This window comes from Athene cunicularia (genome assembly GCF_003259725.1).
Source record: "Athene cunicularia isolate RWA chromosome 1 unlocalized genomic scaffold, athCun1 chr1_part1, whole genome shotgun sequence".
In the NCBI taxonomy this organism is placed as follows: domain Eukaryota; kingdom Metazoa; phylum Chordata; class Aves; order Strigiformes; family Strigidae; genus Athene; species Athene cunicularia.
In genome coordinates, this window is record NW_020799091.1 from 20,612,860 (window position 1) to 20,626,203 (window position 13,344).

The 13,344-nt window shown below is 43.5% G+C and overlaps 1 long non-coding RNA gene across 2 annotated transcripts; it reads right to left on the reverse strand.

Annotated features, from left to right (window-relative positions):
* Positions 1-1,738: 1,738 nt before the first annotated feature.
* Positions 1,739-12,011, reverse strand: LOC113481989. 2 transcript variants are annotated; one of them, XR_003398758.1, is made up of 3 exons: positions 11,898-12,011; positions 2,826-3,018; positions 1,739-1,884 (listed from the first exon to the last, which is right to left on the reverse strand). It is a non-coding gene; the product is annotated as an uncharacterized LOC113481989 (long non-coding RNA). The 2 variants fall into 2 exon arrangements; XR_003398757.1 differs by lacking the exon at positions 11,898-12,011 and adding an exon at positions 4,786-4,831.
* Between the last annotated feature and the right edge of the window lie 1,333 nt (positions 12,012-13,344).

The following is a 13,344-nucleotide window of genomic DNA, read 5'->3' on the forward strand; positions in this document are numbered from 1 at the left end:
GCCCCACTGCTTACGCCAAGCAGCTTTGGTGTCCTCCAGCCCCTGGTGCTTGGTTTCTTGAGAGACAGTTACACAACCAGTATCTGTCTCTCATCGGTAGGCAAGTCCTTCAGATCAGACAGCGCGTTACTAGCTGCTCTGGTTTTAATATTTTCCTAATTCTTGCAGGAATATGCATGCGCCTAAGATAATTTTAGTAATATAGTTTCTGTAATTCCTTTTTATTGGTGCTATAGAGCTAAGGAAAAGCCCTACTGCCCTGGGAGCTGGTCTCACAAAGACAAATCTTCCATCAATTTATTTCAGTTTCTTTGTCTTTCAAGTGAGAATATTCTCTGGTGCATCCTAAGATTGGCTTCTTGGCAGGGTGCCTTAGCTCATGCAAGATTTCATGCTCTGCCAGGGGTGGGTGGCAGGCACACCACACCCAGCCACTGTATATGCAGCTCTCCTGGGTGTAGTTAAGCTGTACTTCATTTTGTTGCACAGACACGGCTTGTGGGAACACCAACACCAAGCAGGCTCCCCCAGGAACTCCTCCTCAGCTGCTCCAGAGCCTAGTGGTGATGGATGGGCTTCACCTTATGGATGGATGTAAATGTGTGTGTGCTACTATTCCTGGTACCTTCACATTTGCTGTTGTGAGTCTCCACTGTGGAATATGCTTTGCATGGCCAGGACTCCACTCACCCTCATTTCCACACATATTCGGGAGTGATGTGAGCACACTCCCACGCCCCCAGCCTCCCTTTCTGCATCCTCCCCGGGACTTCCCTCCTACCCAAAGCAGCAAACGACGTTTGGTGACCAGTAAAGTAACCCAGGTCAGAGAGCCCAGGTTTCAGTGGCGGTGAGGGACATCTTTTATACTGTTTTGTGTGCATGGTTTTTCCTTTTCTGCCTTTAAGATAGGAAACAATGGTGGGGTTTTTTTAAGGTGAAACTTGGCACAGTTTATAACCCCCATTCTCCCTGGGACAAGTCTCCCCTCAGCCTCCCTCATCCTCAGGCTGAGCTGTGAACCTCACTGGCAACCTCACATCCCTCTGAGGGCAAGTTGCTGAGAGTCTGGTGTAGGGAAGTTCTGTTGTGCTTCAGGGATGTTGCTCAGCAGTTACGACTCAGGGTTTCCAGTGACTGAGTGCAGGTGAACTGGAGAAATGTTTTTCTCTCAGTCTGATGGAGTTGGAAGCTGCTGGGGAGGAGGATTTGGCTGATGGTGGGCCTGTGGTAATCAGTCCAGGCAGCGCACATGGAGATTACCATCGGACAATTTTGAGTGTGAAAATTTTTAAAAATCCATGTAATATAAATCAGGAACAACTTCTTGTTGCAGATTCAAGGCTTTCAGTGAAACTTTTCAACAGGACAAAAGCCTAAAATCAGATACAAAACCAGTTTGAACAGGACTCCTAGGAAGTGGCTTATGCAACCATCTGGGACAGTGACAAATGAGCTGTTACTTCACTTACTCATGCGGTTTGATCCATTTGTCAAGCTAGAGCAGGGAACAAGAATTTCTATTAATTGTGGATGTGTAGACTTTATTATTGCAGCAAAATTATATTATATTTAGAGAGATAATGCCAGAGTTAATATAGAAAATAGCATTAAGGATTATATATTAGTTTAGCAGAACACCAGGTACCATAGAGAATTGTTATTTCATAAACATTAGCACTTGAATGGTAATGCTGGCAGTGGCAGAATTTTTTTCCTCCCCCCCGGCCCCGACTTCAGTGTTTTTGAATATGTCATGTTAGTAGTCCTGGAGACTGGGAGGCTTACTCCACCCAGAAATTGTGCAAGTGACTCCTTGTGCCTCAGTCCTAGGGAGGACAGGACTCCTTTAAGTTACTTACGTGCTCTTGGTTCTTTTCCAGTCTGTGAATAACATTGCTGAATGTCAGAGCAATGATGGGTGAGTCACCACCAACTAGACTGATACCCCTAAATTATTTCAAACAGCGAAATAAACGATGGTGAACTGATAATTGTGACTGATCTTTATAATTTTTTTCATTTGTATTAAGCATTAGTTATCTGCAATTCTAAGGTGAGGATCAGGGTATGTTGTGCCAGGTACCCTGCAGACACAAAGTTCTGCCTTAAATGTTTCAGATGATTTGGCCCTGAGGACTTGAAATATGGCTATGGCTTGGCCTGGAGCTGTGTGACTGTGAGCTGACCCTGATCTTTCGGGTGCTCTGGTCTATCTGTTGAGGAGACTGACACACAAGTGTTAACTTTTCATTTTAAATACTGTTTCTGCCTCTGATGTGACATAAACACATTGTGGGCCAAGGAAGACCTTGGTCTAATTTGCATGAATTTTATTTCCAAAGCTCATGTCCCGAGACAGATCTTCTGTATTGTTTTAAATTTTAAAATGTTTGTGTTACCTTTTGTGTGCACCCAGTGTTATGACTATTCAGAGAAATACTTAAAAGCATGAAGGGCATCACTTAAAAAGTGAAACAGATGGCTAGAGGCCCATCCTTTCTCTGCCCTCCCCCAAATGTAGGCACTGAAGTCGTTTGTTACTGTTTAAGGCAGCTGATACCAAGAGGTAGAGGAGGAGGATCCAGTATGTAACCTGTGGAGGCTGTGCCCATGGCTCTGCTGTTACCATGGTCATTGATTCCTATCACAACACCACAAGCCAGACAACCAATATTTTATAAGCTCTTTTAATTTTACAGACATTTATTCCTTTACTAACTTCAGTAGTTTGTGCGTGGTTCAAGACATCCCACCAGCAAGTCTAGATGTCAGGAGATGGGGATCTCCTGTTCCCCGGGGTGTGTCTTCCAACACTTACATACCTTGCTGTTGTAGTGGATCTGACTTGGTTCAGCTTCCATCCATTAGCTCATGTTATATCACTTTGTGTTTGATCCCTGGGCTCCTCTGACCTCTTACTATTTCATGTCACTTTTCAGCTTTCCTTGGATAAGCAAAACAATTTGCGTTCTCAAACCTCCCACTGTCCATAAAAGTTCTTTTTCTGACTCTTTCCTAGGTAAAAACAGTAAGTGTTTGTTTTTTTCAGACTATGTAAAAACATACTTTTACAAGCATGGGAACAGACTGGGTTGCAATGTTTGGGGCTTGTCTCACCTCAACTGTGCCAAACAAAAAGGCAAGACCACCCGCCATACAAGGACTCAATTTATGAAGAAGTGGTTGGAGGTACCTGCTCCAGCATTCCAAGAGCATGTTCTCCTTTGAACACCAATGCATGGATTTGACACATGGGCCCAATGTCCTCTGTTTCTGCTGGCTGGTGACAGGAAAGCACGAGTGGGAAGGGTGGACAGCCAGCAGCACTGCTGAGGGGCTGCTGGGAAGCAGCTCTCCAGCCCCTGGGGAGGAACGAGCCATATTTCTCCTTTTCTTGCTTGAAATTTAGTTGAATTTTTCATATGGGGCATTTTTTTTTTAAAAAAAAGCATGATTGGGTTTTTATCTAAAGGAGCAAGAGACCAATGTGTCACATCATCTAGAGATATCCCCTGCCAGGGCTGGGTAGCTGTGCTGAGCAAGGAGGAAAAGGGAAGAGGAGTTTGTTCGTGCTGACAAGAAAGGCTCTGTGCTACAAACCCACCCCCGAAGGGCTGGCTCACAGCAGGGGCAGGAGGTGGTGTGCCGAGGGTGCTGGGGCTGCAGCCTGTCTGGCGATGCTGCATTGCTTGTTGATGGGGCACAGCGTCTGTGTGTCTGTCTGGAAAAGGATTATCTGATCAGATCAAAGCCTTGCAGCCGCTGTGGGACTCTTATCTCAAAATGTGGCTTCAGAGTAAAAGCCTTTGGCTTTTCTCCTGCCCAGGGCTGGTTTTGGGATCTTCACACTTGCAGGGAAGCGGGGTTCAAAGCATGGTGGGAAGAGCTGCCTTCACTGTGTGCAGTGCACAGCGTTGCTGCCCCAGGGCTGGTGCCCCGCAATGTGCACAGGCACCCTGCCATTGTAGGGGTGCACAGAAACTTGTTACATGATGGCACACCATAAAATCTGGCACACTGTGTCAAGCTGCACCATTTGTCTGCCTTCTCGTATCGTCTCCGAGCTACAACCTCCTTCAGGAAATTAGTCCGGAGGGTGTCCAGACAGCAGGCACCCATGGGAGCTGAGGAAGCTCGAGGCTGTTGTCAGTATGTGAAAATGCTCTCTAAGATCTTTGTGAAGTCATGGCAATCAAGGGAGTTTCCCAGTGACTAGAAAAAAGCAATTCTTATGCCCAACTTCAAGAAGAGCAACAACAATGGAAGCTACAGGCTCTGTCCCCGAGAAGATTTTGAACCAAGTCCTGTGTAAGCTGCTTCCAGGTACACGAAGGACCAGAAGGTGATCAGGGATCACCAGTGCAGATTTAGTAAGGTCACAGTGATCTCTGTGGTGGAAAAACTGGCTGTGTGGACAAGGGAGAGCAGCAAGGCTGTTCCTTGACTTCAGCAAGGCTTTCAGGGCTGTTTCCCCATGAGATACTAGTGTCCAGACTGGGAAGTGGATGGATGGACTTACAGAGTTGGTGGAAAAAATAAGACTATCAAGCTCAAAGGGTCATTGATTTGAAGCCCAGCTGGAAGCTAGGACCAAGAGCTGCTCTTCAGAGGCTGACACTGGGGCCAGTACTGCCTAACACCGTCATCAGTAACCCGAATGCAGGACAGGATCCATGTAAGCTCACAACTGATTCCACGTTGGGAGGAGGAATGGGTAAGCAGGACGGCAGGGCTGCTGTTTACAGGGATGTTGGTAAACTGGAGGAATGGACTGACAGAAACCTTGTGAAGTTTACCAAAGACACATGCAAATTTTTACACCTAGGATTGAATAAATCCACAGTTCAGTCCAAGCTGGAAAGGTCCTGACAGACAGCAGTGGCCTGTTGAAGTGACACAATGTAGAGGTGGCATTAGCAAGAGCACAGCCAGCAGCGATTATTCTCCTTGATTTAGAGGTCTGAAAACACACCTGGAGTACTGCACTGAGTACTGTGTGGAATCCGAGTTATTTTGTAAGCAGGTTTTTGAGATTGACGCTTGGACAGAGTTTGACTTCCTCCTCATTATGAACTACTGCTCTGCCAAGGTCTAAGCCTTCCAGACCATGGTATGGGTCTCTGACTCAAGATTACTGGGGCACTGAGTGACAGAAAAAAAAAAAAAAAAAAAAAAAAAAGAAACCCAAACTAAAACAACCCCCCCTCTTATTTTATACCTTGGTCTGCCTTTCATGGACTGATGGGTAAGAGGTTGGACACAGGTGTGTCTCATTCTCCATGAGGACTGTGGCATAATTCAGGTTGGAAGGGACCTCAGGGGGTCTCTAGTCCAACCTCTGTCTCAAATCAGGGTCAGACCAGGTTTCTCAGGGCTTTATGCAGTGGAGTCTTGAAAAGCTCCAGGAAAGACTGCACAACCTCTCTGGCCAAGGTGTGCCCTTCTGCCTGAGTGTCCTGATGGGGAAGTAGGTTTTTTTTATACCTACTCTCAGTCTTACTTGTTTCACTTCTGCCCATTGTCTCTCATCATGCACCACTGAAGATCCTGGATCTGTCATCCTGGTAATCTCCCCATAGGCACTGTTAGGTCCCCATGAAGCCACCTCTTCTCCAGCCAAGCTTCCCCCAGTGTGTCCTCACAGGCTCTGGGGGAACTACCTATGACTTACCTGTACTGTCACCTTCCTTCATGGGTGTGTGTTTACAAAACAAATCCCTTAACATCAAAATGCAGCACAAGGTGATCTTGGTTTGTTGAGTAGTCTGATCTCAGTTATCTTGATGATAATTTGGGTATTGTAAAGCCTTTGTAGGATAAACCACAGATGTCTATATGTTTTATATAAATGTCAAAGCTTCCCATCAGTTCCTCTCTATTCATCTCATCTGCTAAATTTGATTTTTATAACTGGTAAGATGATGTCTTGGGCTACTGGTACCTCCAGGACTGTGCCCTTCTCTCACCACTTGTCTGGCTGCCCTCTGTCTCAAAGCCCAGGCATCAAGATTAAAACCCTTTCCTCCAGGCTAGTTCAAGCCTTGTCCCTCTCAGCTGCCCTGCTGGCTTCACAGCTTCTTGTCTCACAGTCATCTCAAATGTCATCTCCATACCTCACCAGCTACCCAGTCCTCTGATGGGAAAGCAGAGAGAAAGCAGAGATATTGAGAGGTTTCTGCATTACTTCCTGAATTCTTTTACAATCATCACTGTAGAGAGCACAAGCTCTCACATAATACACACACCAGCTCATTGCCCCATTTATTTCTGAAACACCATATCCCAGCCATCATGCTGTGCACACAAAGTGCAGTCCTGCTCTTCTACTTACACATTTGCTCTGGTTTTACCATCAGCAACAAATCCGTCATCTCTCCTGGGCTGGATTTTGTTTCTAGTTCTGGTTCTTGTAGTCAGCTGCTGCAACCCAGGGCAATTACAGTGCTTTACACAGCTGCTAGGTGGGTTTTTTTAGCTGGAGTTTTAAGGATTGTTTTTGACTCAGAAAGCTACAAATGGCCTGTGACCTTTCTGCAGGAAATAATACCGCTGCTGCAGTTGAACCAGTGGATGCTGGTTGCAAAATACCTCTTGGGCTCTGTCTTCACCAGGAAAAAAATGAGGCCATTCTTCATCTGCTTTAGCAAGTGTCTGGTAAAACTCTATTGGAGATGAGGCTTTTTGTAACTTTTAATGGGTCAAGTAAATTTTAGGCTTCTTAGAGCTTTTAACCTGATCCATTGACCATAAACTCCCAGATGCTGCATCTCTTCTTGGATTTTCACTGGTTCAGATGGGAGACCTGTCCACAATGCACAAGGGGAGGTGGTGCACAGTGCCCAAAGCTTCAAGGAATCTGTGAAGTATCTGTACCTTTCCCCCACCCTGTGATTGGAAGCCTTTCAAATTACTGGCTTTTTTACACTGTTATTTTCTTCTGCGTTGCTAGAAGGCTGAAGCCAGACTGTTTTACACTGTAAGCTTGACAACATAGTCATTTTATGTTAAACTTTACAACTGCTATGTGGTGGTGAGCTCTTCCAAATGATATAAGCTACTGCCAGGGAGACACACACAGGTTGTGTGATGGAACCTAGCTTTTTGGAGGAGTAGAAATTGTTAAAAATTTGAAGTAGATGTTAAATTCACTGTAATAATTTATTTTAGGCATTAATCCTGCAAATGCACAGTGACATAGAGCACTAGTCTTATCTGCCACATTCTCACAGCAAGCATTAGGGAAGAAGAAGGAAGAGCAGCAGATACCTCTATTTGCCACAGGTTTGACATGACCTCTTTCTGCTTCCACTGCCATCTGCTGTGAAGCACTTTATGGTGTTTGCCAAAGTTTCTGTGTCTTTAAAAATAATATTGCTACTTTATCATAAACAGCCAGAATTATGCTATATATGGCCCTGTATACCGACATCTTTACAGGTACTTAGCTGCTGCTTAGGATTTTTGCTGCTGATTTCCACCGTTGTGGTCTGAGGCCTGCTGACTTTTGTCTCAGAACAGCTTTCTAAAAGGTCACACTCTCTACACGGATATAGTATCAGGCAAGCTATTCACCGGGGAGACTTCACCTACGGCTGCAATGCAGCTGTAGCTGACGTTAAATATGGAATCCACGGATATTTTGACACATTGGAAAGACCTGTGCTTGGGGAAGTCCTTTATCGTATGATTAAGCTGTCATTTAACTGATGTAAAAAATAACTTCTAAGAAGAGGAAAAAACCAACAGTCTTTTTGCAAATGACTGCTGAAGGTGAGATGATTGAAAGGGACACAGAAGCAGCATTTTGTTCTGTTTTTAACTTGACTAAAACAAAGTGCTGCATCATTTTGTGAAGCTGCGGAAATGATGGAGATTCCACTGCTTAGATCTCTGGAGAGAGATGTGTGTGCTTAATGAATACTCATTAAAACAGCCTCTAATAGAATAAAGTAGAAGCAGGAAAATGCTAGAGTATAGTGAAAACTACTGGGCTCTGATGAATGCTTTCTCTCATCTCTGAAGAAGAATGCAACAACCATTCCTTAGTAAGACAAATTAAGTATACATGGGAAGAAAACACTGAATTGAAACCAAAAAGCTGCTGTGGGTCTGTTGTGTACATACTCCTACCAGCACAACCCAGCTGCACGTCCGCTGGACAAGTCTGGCTTATGACACATACCCATCTAGCCTGGTGACTCTCTCCTCTAGAAGATGCAGGAAACATTTGCTGTACAAGTAAAAGTCTATTCCTGCACCTGATCACAGCCTGGTATCACAAAGGGAAGGAAAATCAGCATCCCTGACCAGTGCCTTTTGCTGTCTGCCCATTACACCCTAGGCGCCCCAGGGATGTGGCGACCACGGCAGAGCCACCGCCGGAATGCTCTGTTGGCCTCCCCGTCTGATAGCAGAAACGGCCAATTTTGGCAAACGCCCTGCAGGGTGCAGAGGCAGGTCGTTGTTGCCACCTGAGGAGGGCTGCTGCTGCTTCTGGGGAAGGAGGCAGCTTGTGAGAGCAGTCCCAGGGCTGACATACAGCTGCTGAAATTGAGCCAGCCTGAAGTACCCTGTGATGGCAGGCACCAGGGTTTGCAGATCTAAGACCAGACACATCTATTGGCAAGGATGACTGTGTTTCTGTAAAGGCTGTGCACAAGCTGTGGCTGGACAGAAGGCAAACACTGTCCAGAAAGAGCATGATGAATGTAATGGATCAAACATTAAGGAGTCATGACATTTTTCTGTGTCTTGTTCCTAGAAGGGGGTGGAAAAAACCCAAATCAAACCCAACCTCAGCACAGAGAACTCCAGGGAACCTAAAATAAGCTGTTTAATTAAAAACCCCCACCACCCAGATCTGCTTTATTAGTTCTCATAGAAAGCTGTCTGAAGGGACTGGGAGTCCAGCACTGACAATAAATCCTGGAGTCTGTTTCCACAAGAAACTAGGCTGCAGAATGAGACAAAGCATCAAGGGAGAGATGAGCTGCTGCTGCGTGGCCCTGGCTCAGCACGGCATAGGCTACCCTGCCAGGCGGTGAACTCAACTGTATCTGCAGAGTACTAGAGCCAAGAGTCTGCAGGCTGTGCAGCGACCAGCCCCTCCTCTCCCCCAGGCCCCTGCCTTTTGGTCAGTGGGAGCAAAGTGGGAGCTTGCCCTTGCTTCTCTCTCAAGAGCAGTGGGTCTGTCTGATCCGCTTGGATGTCAGGGAGGAAACATTTTTCTGTTGGGTTAAACTGGCAAATAGTAATTGCTTCTTTCTGCTGCGTGATGCTCTTGGAGATGCATGGTTTGGCTAACACTGTCGTCTGTGGACGTCCTCAAACTGCTCCACTGAGAAAGGCCAGCTCTTGGAAATAGTGAAACGGGAACTGGAGGCTGCAGCAATGGATGGCATATAAGAGAGACGGGGAGAACAAGGCGGCTTCCGGGACACCAGTCACCTCTTTGTCACCCCTCTTGCAAAGGTGAAAGTGTAAGAATATCCAGGGGAGCAAGGGGAATCCTTAGGTTAGTCTGAGAGTTTTGGAATTTTCTCGCTCCCAATTAGACCTACCTAATGCGTGAAACTGGAGTTGTAAGGGCTCTCTCCCACCTTAGCTTACCCCATCCTCTGCATTCCCCTCATAAGCTGAATGGAGTGTGATGATCCTTGTTCTGGAAATAATAAAGGCATGCTTTTTAGTTTGACAGCTCAAAATGATGATGACGGCAAACTCAATGCATCTTAAAACCGTATTTATATAGTCTCTCTGTCAAGCACCATTTAAACCCCATATATCATGATAAAAAATGAAGATGAAACCAGCCCTGCTAGGCCATTGGTGGGAAGACAGTGTCCTGGTACTTCAAAATACCTTTTGGGGTCATACAAAGAATGCCCTGCATTCAAAGGCTGACACCTTTACACCTATCACAAAGTAAGGGGATTAAACACTTCAGCAGATGTGAAAGAACAAAATCCCAGTAAAATCAGCAAGCAGAAGATGCTCAAGTAAGAGCTGATTTACATGTAGCAACCAAGCGTTGGTTGTAACATGCTGTACAGCACTGGGTTTGCTCAGCTTGCATCCAAGTCAGAGGAATGCAAAGAGTAACAACCCCAGGGAGAATTTCTGTTATGAGGATGACATTTCAATTAAAAAAAAAAATCTAAAAACCCCCCAAAATTAGGTTTGAGCTGCTAGCTTTAAAAGCAATCCTAAGAGGAAAAAATGTTTAGATCCATATGATCCTAATAATTTCAAAATAACTTTAAAAGGTATGTATGAATTTGAGCTTTTTAAAAGCCTGAGTACCTGCAAATTAAATTGTCGTTTTCATATATGCCAGACTGATGATATTTCCTGTACAGTTTTCAGGGAGGAACGTAAAATATCCATTAACTGCATGGGCCTCATGCTTTGCATAGACATCAGAGATTTATGCTATAGGACAGTGGTGAGGTTGTAGATATTCTTTGATATCCTGCTATAAATAATTCATAAGAATTTAGTAAAATACGCTGCACTGTGTCCAAATGTGCATCTAACCCAGCAGCTCATCTCTGATGTGACCTACAGACACTTAAGAGAAGTACATAAGAACAGGCATGTGTACCTGGAACACTACAGCCAAGCCTCCTTGAATCAAGTAACACTGCACTACACTTTTCTAAATTTCCACTGCTTACTGTAGCATGGAAATTGAAAATTATTTGATGTCCTGACAGCTTTCAATTATTTTATTCTTGCAAATCCACTGACCATTTATTAATGGGCACAGAAGTTTTCTGTTGCGTGCTTGTTATTAAAAATTTTGCTGTTACCCTCTGCTTAGTTCCAGACAGCTGACATACCTGATATCCAACCATAGTGCATAAAGCACTATACATTTGGCAGGGGGCACAAAGGAGTTGTTACTGGGTGGTCTAAGCACTGTGCCTAACGTTCCCAGTTAATCTAAAACACTATTTTAGTAACAGTGCTGTTTCCTTAGCTTTGTGATACTGCTGGATTGCTTCGTAAGCAGGACGTTATCTGCACTGAACAAGAACACAGCCAGAATACCTACCAGTTCTGTAATGCCATTAATACTTCCACCATTCTAATAGGAATTCGTTTACAATTCTGGCTGAGTACCATTAAGTTTTGGCAGGTTTTTACTATTCTATTTATTGATTTAGTCAGCCATTTTGCCTTCTTAATGATACTTCCATCTGGGACTGCTAAGAAGACATTAGGCTGATGCCAATGCTATCAAGTGCAGAAGAGGCACCAACACAGCAAGGCGAAGATGCTTGAACCATCCATCCCTGCTGTTCCCGGGTCGTTCCTGGCCCTCCTGACTGCAGAAGCAGCTTAAACATACGTTGTATGGTCAGAACAGGTTCAGTTTATTGTCCTACTTTAAGCTCCAGCAGTTAAGACCAAAGAGATCCCCAAACAGCCCCGGCCACATCATTTCAATACTGGCTTCTCCATCAGGGGAAACATTGATTTCCCCTCCCTCTCTATTGTTTTTTCCCATTAATTTTTATTCATTTTCCAGTTTAGTAGAATGGATAGCTGATAGTTCCTAAGGGTCTATAATGTGTAATTGCAGTTCACGTTTAGTCAAGCAAAAAACATTTATCAAATACATCCTGATCACCATTGTGCTTTTGTCTTTTGGCTGTATTTTACCTGCAGAGACACAAACCAGGACTCTACCTATGCACCATGATACCAGTTTCCTCTTCTCTAGATAAAGTAGCTGGTGCCTCAATGTCTGATGTGAGGGAGAGGTGGCAAGGACAGCTGTGTCTGGTAGAAGTAAACATCACTAAGATCTCCTCCAGGATACACCTGAGCTGCAGGACTGTAGTGTCCTCCATAGTACAAAGGAAGGACCCTCACTCTCCATTTCTTACCTGGGTATCTGTCAGCCACTTGTCAATTTCTTTCAGAAGTCACATTTTCACTCGTTTTGGTACACAATAGTCAGTTTTACCATTAGAGATGTAAATCATTCCATCAATTTATATGCCTGGAATATGTGTTCGGTATTCAAGAAAACCATTCAGAAGACTTAAAATACAGATTTTTTTTTTTTTAAAAATATTTTGGAAAATGAGACAGTCCACCATTTTCTTTAGCCTGTCTATAAGAGTCAAACTGAAAAAACAGAACTCTGATCATGCATCCGATTTTGCAGTTACTTAATTGGAGGATCAGGACCAAACTTCTAAAAAAACGCCTAGGTTAACATAGTTTCTTTCAACTTTTACCTTTCCCCCTTAATGATCTCTAACTCAAATACAAAGTATTTAGATACTTTTAGCAAGGCTCAGTGCAGATCCTCTTGTACATCCATTTCGAATTTTGTTCCCCAAAACTGAGCGTGTACAATAACAAATGGCAGTGTGTCAGAAGTGCAATAGAGGTAAATTAACTTGGAAAAGAAAAGTAAACTTGGAAGGGCATCCTGGCTTTCATTTGCAAATCTACATTCAAGAATTCTTGTTATCTCTTTCACTTTTTGCACAGAACTGTAGTGCCTGGTATTTCCTTCTACAGTGTTAGTGGATGCACGGGATCTACAGAAGTACAACTGAAGTTTGCACATCTGAATTTAATCTTTTGAGTTTAGTTAATGCCATCTGCTATCTCTCTGGATTGGAACATATTTGATTTTATATTTTTAGAAAGAATATTGTTTTGTTATTTGAAACAGAATGTGAAATTCAATGAAATGAAACACACAACCATTCTTTTTTTAGAAAGGAAAATTTATTTATGGTTACATATACCACATATAAAATTAACATTTAACTGAAACATGTAATTGTTTCAATCATTTATGACTAAACACTTACAATGTTGACTACAAAACTGTACAGTTTATATTTAGTAACCGATTCTTACAGCATAGTGCAATTGTAACATTTTATAAACAAAATAATTTGTGCCTTTTTTTTTAAATAAAGTGCATTAAATTACTATCTTGTAACAACAAGAAGCTCTGTAGTTGCAATCCAAAGCTTTATTCTTAAGGGAAACTGAGGCAAAGATGTTTCACTTCCTTTTAAAATTACTTCATATACTGGCAAGCTATGGTTCAAACTTCAACCACAGTTAAATGAAAAAAATCCTTAAATTAGTATAAGAAATAACCACAGGCCTTTATGTATTAAACCAGTAATTGGTTCTCATATGAAAAGCACAACATGCAGAATTTAAAGCCATTTGGCTCCTAATGAGATGTGTAGTGTGAGAACTACTCCCATGCAACTGCTTTTGCTAAAGCTTTTAGAATTCAGCATGGCACCACACTGCAGTCTGTAGTATCAGGAGTTTACGTGAATAATATTAAGTTTC